This window comes from Mirounga angustirostris, unplaced genomic scaffold (assembly GCF_029215605.1).
Source record: "Mirounga angustirostris isolate CCGP_5_RB_7025 unplaced genomic scaffold, mMirAng1.0.hap1 SCAF_6, whole genome shotgun sequence".
In the NCBI taxonomy this organism is placed as follows: domain Eukaryota; kingdom Metazoa; phylum Chordata; class Mammalia; order Carnivora; family Phocidae; genus Mirounga; species Mirounga angustirostris.
In genome coordinates this window covers 78498083-78507391 of record NW_026991714.1, presented here as the reverse complement: position 1 = coordinate 78507391, position 9309 = coordinate 78498083, and the positions used below count along the sequence as shown (strand labels likewise).

Sequence of the window (9309 nt, the reverse complement as noted above, 5' to 3'; positions counted from 1 at the left end):
CAAACCTAAAAGGTAAGATTTCAAAATGTATTTTATCTCTAGTTTATCTTTTTTGTTTTAGATCAACATCTAAAGTAAAAAACACTTTGGATTTGACTTTTAGCATCTTATAAAGAATCACTGCCCCTAAGTTGGTTCATTCTCAAATCTAATAAGTATCCCTTTTATATTTCCCTCATATATACATGTATATGTATATATGTATATATGTATATTTATCCTCATATATGTATATTTCCTCATATATACACATACATGTATATTTATCAAATTACATATATAATATGTATGTATTTATCATATTTATATTTATCATATATTATGTGTATATATATAATTTGATAAATGTGTTGAACAATAGGGCACCAAGCTCAAAATCAAACACTACTCTGAAATAGCATGAATATACTTACCAAGACACTTGGGGAAGCTCTGTCCAAACTGTTAGTTTCAGTTTGTTCAATGTTGATATACAATTTACACTTAACTTGTCCATAAAAATAATGGGAAAGTTAGCTGAAATTGGGAAATGCCACATGTATGAGTTTAATGAAGAGAAAAAAATGAAGCAAATCTGGTAAAATATTTTCATTAAATTGTAGTTGCTTTGTTTTCAGACTACTGGCAAATGATTTATTTCATGATCTTCTCTAGAATATTGCCAGCAATCCATATGACAATCACTATATAGATAAAAGAATCTACCTTAAAAAAAAAAAACTGGTCTGGGTGTTACACACAAACAATGAATCATGGAACACTACATCAAAAACTAATGATGTAATGTGTGGTGATTAACATAACAATAAAAAATAAAAAAAACTGGAATATTTCTATATGCCCATTCTTCTAACCCCCTGTATGTTGTTTATGGATTTACCAAATATTATCAAAGCTACTCCCATTCCCAAATAGCAAATAGCAATTTTATGTAATGGAAAAGATATTTTAAATTTGAATTTATCTTACTAGCTACACAATGGGCAATCTACCTACTCCTTTAAATTTCTGTCCTTCTCCTTTATTAAATGAGGGTAAAATACCTTTTTGAATGTTTGCTTTGAAGCTTAGAAAAATATATGAAGGGAACTATTATATTTCCATCTGAGAGGTGTCCAAACAAGATGGCTACTATATTAATAGTTATTATCATTCCAGTATTCTGTATGTAATTCACCTGAACTTGGATATTTGGATTTAAGTAGCCACGTGGTTTCTCACTAGATTTTTCCTATTGTGACCTTAATTTTATCTAAGCAATGTCTAGGGTCTTCTCTTCTAAAGATTGTTCTACCTAGAAGAGAGTATGTAGACTCAGAATGGAATTTGTATACTTCTATTTTTCTTAACACGACTTATTTTCTCAGAGAAGAGCTCTTTTCCTGTTTATTTTCTTACTCCAAATGGATTAACAAAATCATTTTGCCTCTTCTCATATTATAAAAGTTTCATTTCATACTAGGCTCTGACTTCTCTTTTTCTCCCCCCCCCCCCCGAGTTACCATTATTGTCTTTGTCCTTCCTTATGGAATTCCCCAGTAATGGTTCCTTACATGATCTTTTAAAAACCTTCAGAGCCCTGTGGAGCAGTCTTGTTGGTATCTCTGCAACTTCGGCATCTTTCCACTTTTTCCTTATTTAGTTAGCTGAAAGTAGTGTAGTAAGACATTACTCCTCTCTCCCCACCTCCTTCTTCTCCTTTTTTCTTTCCTTCTTTCTCTCTTTGTAGCTTCTCATTTCTCTTGAATTGCATATAAAATGTAAAAGCCTGGCTAGCAAGGTTGTATCTTTTATCTTGTGATTCAAAAAAAGCGTGTGTGTGCGCGCGCGCGCGCGCGTGCGTCTTTTTAAATGCATGTTTCTCTTTTACTCCTAAGGTGTCAATTTCTGGAGGAGGAAAAGCCAGGTCGTTCTCTCTCTATTACATTGTTCTGCATGCAGAGACTCTCGCAAAAAAAAAAAAAAAAAAAAAAAAAAGCCTCAGGTTGCTCTCTAAGGAAAGGTTCTCAACAGTGTCGTTTATTGTAACTGAGCCGGGGTTCTTTCAGCAATAAGTTGCGCCCAAGAATCCACTTCCTTTCAATCCTTCTAAGCAGTCCGAGCAAAGCAATTTAGAAGAGAACGCAGCGAAACTAACGGACCAACAAAAATCTGCCCTTGAAGTACCGGGGGCACACAAGCTGGGGACACGCGGGGCCTCAGCGAGCCAGCCAGGAGGCCTCGGGGCTCTCCCACAGCCGGGTTCCTTCGTCCCCCGCCAGGCGCGCCAGCGGAGCCCGCACGCGGGAGCCGAGCGGGGCGCCAGCCAGGCAACTGGGCATGCTCAGAAGCCGGGCAGGTTTGGGTCTCCAGCAGGCAGCTTGTGCATTACACCCAGGCTCGCAGTCCTGGGAGGAGGAGGAGGAGGAGGAGGAGCGCGGGAGGAAGAAGAGGAGGAGCGGCGAGCAGTAGCCACGACCGCCACCACCAGGCAGAGGAAGAGTTCGTGAGGAGGAAAAGACCCTCCTCCCACTTGGAGCGCCTTGTGTCTGCTTTTGGAAAAAGAGAATACAGGATAAAGGAGGAGAAGGAAAGAAGAAGGGGGGAAAAAGTGAGGAGGGAGAGAGGGGGGGGGCGGGGGAAAAAAAAAAAAGACGTGAACAGTGAGGGCCGGAGCGTGCAGGGAGCCCGAGGCGCGGGGGGCGGCGGTGCCGAGCCAAGAGCGCTGCCGCTTGGGCAGGTGCCGGGCCGCTGCCTGGAGGCGGCATGTGACGCGGCCGCAGCTGCCCGCGGGCGGAGCGCTCTCGGACCCGGGAGCGCACACCGCGGGGCAAGTCGGTGCCATCCGGATCCCCACGCTTCTTGTGAGTTCGCCGGCGGCAGCCTCGCTTCTGCAAAGACGCGCAATGAACCGAAGGGCGGCTCCGGGCATGGGCGGGCTGTCCTAGGACACTCGCTCCCTGAGCGCCGAGCAGGAGGCGACTAAGGGACGGCGGACCGGGCGCCCCCCGCGTGTCGGGGAGGCGCGGGCGACCGCCGTGGGACGGTCACCTGGAGCGCAGCGGCCAGGTAAAGACGGTGCTCGCCACCCGGGCGCTGGGCGAAGCGGGTGGCGGTAGCGGCTGATCCTGTTTCTTGCCTGATCGCGTTGCGAAGGGAGGAAAAAGTTTTCGGCCCGGGTAGGAAATGTCTTTGCTTTGGGGAATGCAAAGAGGGTACTGGGGAGGGTGGAGAGAGCTGGTCTGTCGATTCGGGGGGGTTGTGGTGGGAACTTGAACCTGGAGAGAGCGCGATCGTGTGCGGAGTTGGAGCCTGGGACCGAGGGTGGGGAATGCGGGGTCACAGCAAGTGCCGGGGAAATGACGGGAGTTAACAGGAGCGGTGGCCCGGAGAGAGCGGGGGACGCCCCACACGGCTCTCCTCCGCTTGGATCCTCTGTCTCCGGAATGCCGGATCTGAGGCACGAAGTGTCCGGACCGGAGGAACTACTCGGCTTGGTGTGTGCCTGTGTGCGCGCGCGTGTGTGCTGTGCGTGCGTGGCTTCCCTCATATGATTCCTACCGCTTTTAAGAAGGCTAAGGCAGGCACTCGCCAACCTCGAAACGGGGTGGCTTGTTCGGATTGCATTTCAGGGGGCGAAGAGGCAAATTTGACACTTAGTGTAACACCTGGGCGAAGGTGGGTAGCCCGGGTGCGCATCTTTACTGATCCAGAGAGAGTCTACACTCGCGGAGCGACGGCCGTTGGATTGCACCGGATCTCCTCTCTGGAACCCTCCCCCAGAACAGCCTCCTTACAGCTGGGTTAATTTCTGCGTGTTTTTAAACGATGGGGGGGGGGGGGGGTTGGCAGTTGACTCGAGCAGCAAGATTCACTTGTCTTCTTCGCGCTGTGCGTGTTTTAATTGCGATCCTTTTCGGTGTGCGTGTGTGCAACTCTCCTAGCACGCAGGTTGGAAGCGGTAGAGGAAGCAGGGGTTTGGCAATTGCATCCATATGGACAGATTACAAGAATGGAAACATTCATTGGTGTGCAAGTGTTGTTTGAACCTGTCTGATGGCTGTAAGGGTATGCTTCCCTCGGGCTGTGTTGCGATGTAAAAAGGATGGCTCTTCTTAGGAGGTAAATGTATTTATCCGAGGGTTTATGTTGTTAAGGACACTGGTTATGTCACTGTATGCTTTGCATAGACCTTTCATTTCTCTCTTGGCCTCTGAGTTACAACAAAACAGATAGCCTAATTCCCCATTTGGGGTCTTTCCGGGTTACTGTGTGAAAAATAATCTTTTTTTTTTTTTTAAGTGTATTTGTTGATTATGTTTAGTCCCAAATAATTTCATATTGTGAGATCATTAAATTGCATGAAACATTCATCACTATTTCCTGTGTTTAAAACAATGCTCCTGTATTTACTTAAGAAAGAGACCCTGCCTAAGAATATATATTTAAGAAAGGGGAGAGCTGAACCTAGAACAAATATGTCCATATAGACAAGACTGTGACAGTCACGTATTAAGGTCTTTCTGTTCCAAATGTGGTGGGAAAGATAGGGCGTTGGGTGCACCCTCTTGTTATGGGAGCTGGTATTGCGAAGAACACATAGACTATGTCTGCCTTTCCAGTATGCATTCCACATGACACAGAATTGTGGTTTAGATCATACACTCCTATCACTGAATAGCCTATCTTGAGATTTTGTTTACATGGTTTATCTCAATTAGCTTAATGTATAATTAGCTATCCTTGAGTTAGAAACCATGTTATTTTTAAATGGGTTTCCATATGGAACTATAACTTTATCTTAAATTACTAACTTAAAATTAATTATGTTGCAGGTCTGATTTAGACTGTTTCTATAAGCTGGGTGGGGTGCTATAAGACAGTTTAACATGAAAATAGTCATACTGAAATGCCGTTCATTTAAATCACAGCAAATATTTATTCAAATAGACTGGATATTTGAAAAAGAAAATGAGATAAAAAGGTTATGAAAAAATCTTTGACAATGTATACCTTTTGCATGGAAGATCATTGTAAGAGAAAAGTGTAATTTGGGAAAAGGGAAAACGTGTGTGGAATTGGTCAACATATAGAGAAAGAATGAGAGTGTTGTAAGAGTAATTCTGCATTAAACCTACATTTAAACTTATTTAGGAAACTTTAAAGTTTAGAGAAATGTAAGAATGCGCATTATCTTATTTTTCTTTTTGGGGAAAAAAAGGGAAAATAGCACTTCAAAAGTATTATTTATTTCTGACGATGACTTAGGCATGCTGAGTTCTTGAGGATGCACCCATTTTCTTTTCCTTATAAAGACAAATGATTTACTTTCTTACAGAAAGAAAATGTATTGTTTAAGCTATGGTGTGTAACAATGTGAACTTTCTTTTAATGGTATTTTAGCTTTTAATTACAGGCAACCTGTTGAAAATGAGCCTGGGGGAAAAAAACCATAAAGTTCACAAAACTAGAATTTCTCGAAGCCACACCAGTAAATTTAATAGAAAGAAAATTAAATGATGTAAATAAAAACAAAGTTCCCTTGTGTATTTGCAAATTATAAAGTAATAATTTTGTTCATATTTTTACCTAAAATTTCCTCTATCATTTCCCGAGCCAATGTACTGTTCTTGTCTAACAAAGTTGTTAACATTGGAAGAATTACTTGCCTACTCCTAAATGGCCTGGACACTGTCAGTGTAACTATTAAGAAACTGGGTCTTCTTTGCAATGCAGGGCAGTTTATGTTGAGAACAGCTGTGGTAGAGTGGCACTTCAGATATGAGATGAATGAATTGTGAATCATATGAAGATGGAGTCCCTGACGGGGTATGCAGAGAGATGCATCTGTTCTTCACTTGTGGAACCTAATTTTATGTCCTAATATATTGTGACCCATAGCATTATCCTCACCTTGTGGTTCTGAAGTATTCAGTGAGTAACTGGAAATGTTTTATTTTATACAATATGTTTGTGAATTTAAAATATGTTTTTCTTGCAGGAGAATATCAAAAAGACATACGTGACTCCAATAAAAAAATTAATCAAATGCCTCTACCATGGTTATTTAAAAAAATTAATCAGCATAGTAAATTGTGCCTTATGCTTAATCCTTGTATGTGGTGCTTCCCTAGGTGTGATGGCAGTGAAATGTTCCACAGGACTTTTTACCTGTCAATCTCATTTAGTCCAGTGGAATCCCTATCCTAGTTATCAGTCGTAACAGAACTTTGGGATAGAATTGCAGCCTCAGTGGAAAGTTTTGATTTTAAAGGAGAAAGCTGAAGAGATCATCTAATGAATTGGACAAGAGGCAAAGCCTGTCAAATCGGAAGTTAATTTCTCATGTCTGATGGGGTCTATCTTTTCCATTAAGCAAGTGGTCCCTGTTCAGATCAAATTAAAAGTAGGCTCTCTGAATCCTAAATCAGTAGTCTTGGCCCTTCTTCCTCAACCAGCACTCCACAGAAAGTCTGTACAGGTGCCAAAGTCACCCCCATTCAGTTATAACCCCACATTTGCATCTGGAGGGCTCCCTTAGAGTTTTCCATTCCCTAAAAGGTGCACATCCTGGGCAGGGTAGATCTGCATTAGCATTGCCTTCAAACAAGGAAATAAAGACAGTTTTGTTGCAGTGAAGCTGTTGAAAATATTGAATCACAATGGGCCTTACAAGAAAATTGTGTTTACAAGAAAACTGTGTTTCCTCCCCCAGCGTTTCTTCCCCAGCATGCAAGTGGAGGGGACAGTAGTTGCCCTGTGCACGGTGCAGAGTGCTTTTGGGGGTCTGAAGCCATGATGCGTGTGAAAGTGATTTTTGAACAATCTCTAAAGCACATGATTAAATGTGGCACATGATTTAGACCCTTAATATGATTTGACGTGGGGCACAGAGAGCCAGAGTGCAGGTGTCTCTCTGGCTCAGTAGTTGGCTGCCTTGTGTTCCTCTCTGTCCACACGTTTTGGCAGCTTGTAGACTCCCCAGCCTCTGGCAGGCTCTCCCCTGCAGGCTGGCATTTTGCTGTCCCACCTGTTGAAACTCCCTGCTCATCCACTCCTGAAGGCCAAGTACTCTGGCTGGCATGCACCTTCTTAGACTTTTCTCTGCCGAGGCTGCAGCTCCCCACATTGACACAGTCCCGGGATCCACTGGTGGTGACAGCAAGCCAACGGAAGGGATATTTGAGTTACTGCCATCTTCTTCTCACTGATCGTGCCATCTCATCCCAAAGCCGGCTGGAATATGAACACTTTGAGGAGAAACAATGATGGGAAAAAATGGAAGGACTTTGAGCGATGACCTTGGCAGTGAGCCTCACCCTTGCCAAGAACTTCTCTCCAGGAGCAAGACTACATTCTTTCTCTTCTCAGTCTCTGATGCAACCCCAACGTGGACGAACCCCCTGGGCCTAAGGCAAAGCCACCCTCCTGACAGTGTATCTTTCCCGCCTGGAGACCTGTGCTGCCAAGTTCCACTTGACAAAGTCTCCTTGTGTGTCATTGTTGGCAGGATCAAATCTCAGTTCTCCACACTCCTCCTGGCCACTGTAATTTGAGTTGCTGACTATCCACTACAGAATTAATTCTTCATTAGGTCATTTGTTCTAGCCTAGCCCTAGCTTATTTCCTGTCCCCAGTGTTCCCTTGAAATCTGGCACACCAGCTGAGCCATGACATATTCTACCTTCAGTCACCTCTACTGCAGGAAATAGTGTTAGTATAGACATCCTGGGTCAGGCAGGATATCCTCCAACTACTGCTGTTCAGATAAAATTCAGGTATGATTAAGCCAAAGTAAAATATTACCAGCCTGTTTCAGAGAGGATGGGGCTACCAGATGTCTAATGCAGAGGACCATGCATTTATGGTTGTGAGGTGTTCTTCTGCTAAAGCCTTCTAATTTATCACAGGTAGCTATGGCCCCAAGAATTAGATTCATACCAGAATATCCTACCAATGAGCTTTAGGAAAACGGATCCACTGACAGCCTTTGTCCATTTTTTTTTTTAACTTATCACTTTGGAGCAGGTTCCCCTAGAATCGCCCATGGGACCCAGTGTGGAGAGAAATCCAGTTACTGCTCAGCTAAGAACCACTTCTTGCCCACAGCCATTTGGAGTTTCATCTAGACAGCTCTTATTTCCCGTGGATCCCAATCCGGTTGTATTTGGCAGACTCCAAGAATCCATACAAATTTCAAATATTGCTGGGTTCTATGCGTCTATGTATCTGTCTATATCTATGTGAATTCACTGAGAAGTGTTCATTGAACACAGTAATTTTTTTGTGATTCTCAGGTTTTGTTTAACTTCATAGTAGTCTAAATGCACAATTTCTCTCATGTGGAGATCCCTCAAATTGTCTGCATTGAAAAGAAGTTCTCATACATAAAATGGATGAGGAGATTCTCCTGTCTTGTTTGCTGTGATTCCCCACATGATAATAACACATGCTATGTACATGATCTTGTGGGAAGGGAGACATTTGGGAAAACTGGAATAGCCACAATAGTCCTTCATATCGAGTCCTCCTTTCTGCCTTCCTTACCCCAAAATCCCCAGCCAACCTTTTTCAACTTTCCTTGAGTGCAGCTATCCTTCTGCTTTTCTTGTGATAAATTATTTTAAGCTCTTTAATTCATTTAATTGTGAAAAACTGAAAATTTAAGCGACTACAAGCCATATGGATGTCCTTCCTCCAAATTCCGGTTGTACAATCTTTAAGAGTAAATGTGACAGTCAAGGATAACCCAGGTTGTATTTATGAAGTTAACTTCATGAGAGTATAACTAAATTTTAATTTACTTTCCTGAGTAGAATGAGTCTATCCATCTGCCTGCCTCTATCTATCTATCTATCTATCTATCTATCTATCTATCTATCATCTATCTATCTATCTATTATCTATCTATCTATCTATCTATCTATCTATCATTTATCTACTGTCTCTCTGTGTCTGTGTATCCATCTCTCCTTTTCACTTACACATGTGAGTGTATATTTCTGTGGTAAATCTCCCTGACAGTGTTCAGTGTTACCTAATGTGCCAGGAACCACAGACATCCTCTTTTGGATTCACAAGAGAGTGAACCACAGCTGTGCCTTCCAGGAGCTTATGATCTGCATGAGTTGAGAGCAACTCCAGAAATCTAAGACTTGGAAGGTGGTGTTAAGTGCCGCATTGATTTCCTATGGCTTAAAACAGAAGAAATATATTCTCTCCTAATTCTGGAGCCTGGAAGTCTGAAATCAAAGTGTGGGCAGGTGCACAATTCCTCCCAAGACTCCTGAGGAGAATCCTTCCTTGTCATCTGCAGCTTCCGATCGCAGT

The 9309-nt window shown here is 42.8% G+C and overlaps 1 protein-coding gene across 1 annotated transcript in view; it reads left to right on the top strand.

Annotated features, from left to right (window-relative positions):
• Nucleotides 1-2664: 2664 nt before the first annotated feature.
• Nucleotides 2665-9309, top strand: part of CHRM3 (cholinergic receptor muscarinic 3) — a 485324-nt gene continuing 478679 nt past the window's right edge. The window contains exon 1 of the mRNA XM_064594586.1: nt 2665-3048. The gene's annotated coding sequence lies outside the window, so the exon portion shown is untranslated. The remainder of the gene's footprint in view (nt 3049-9309) is intronic.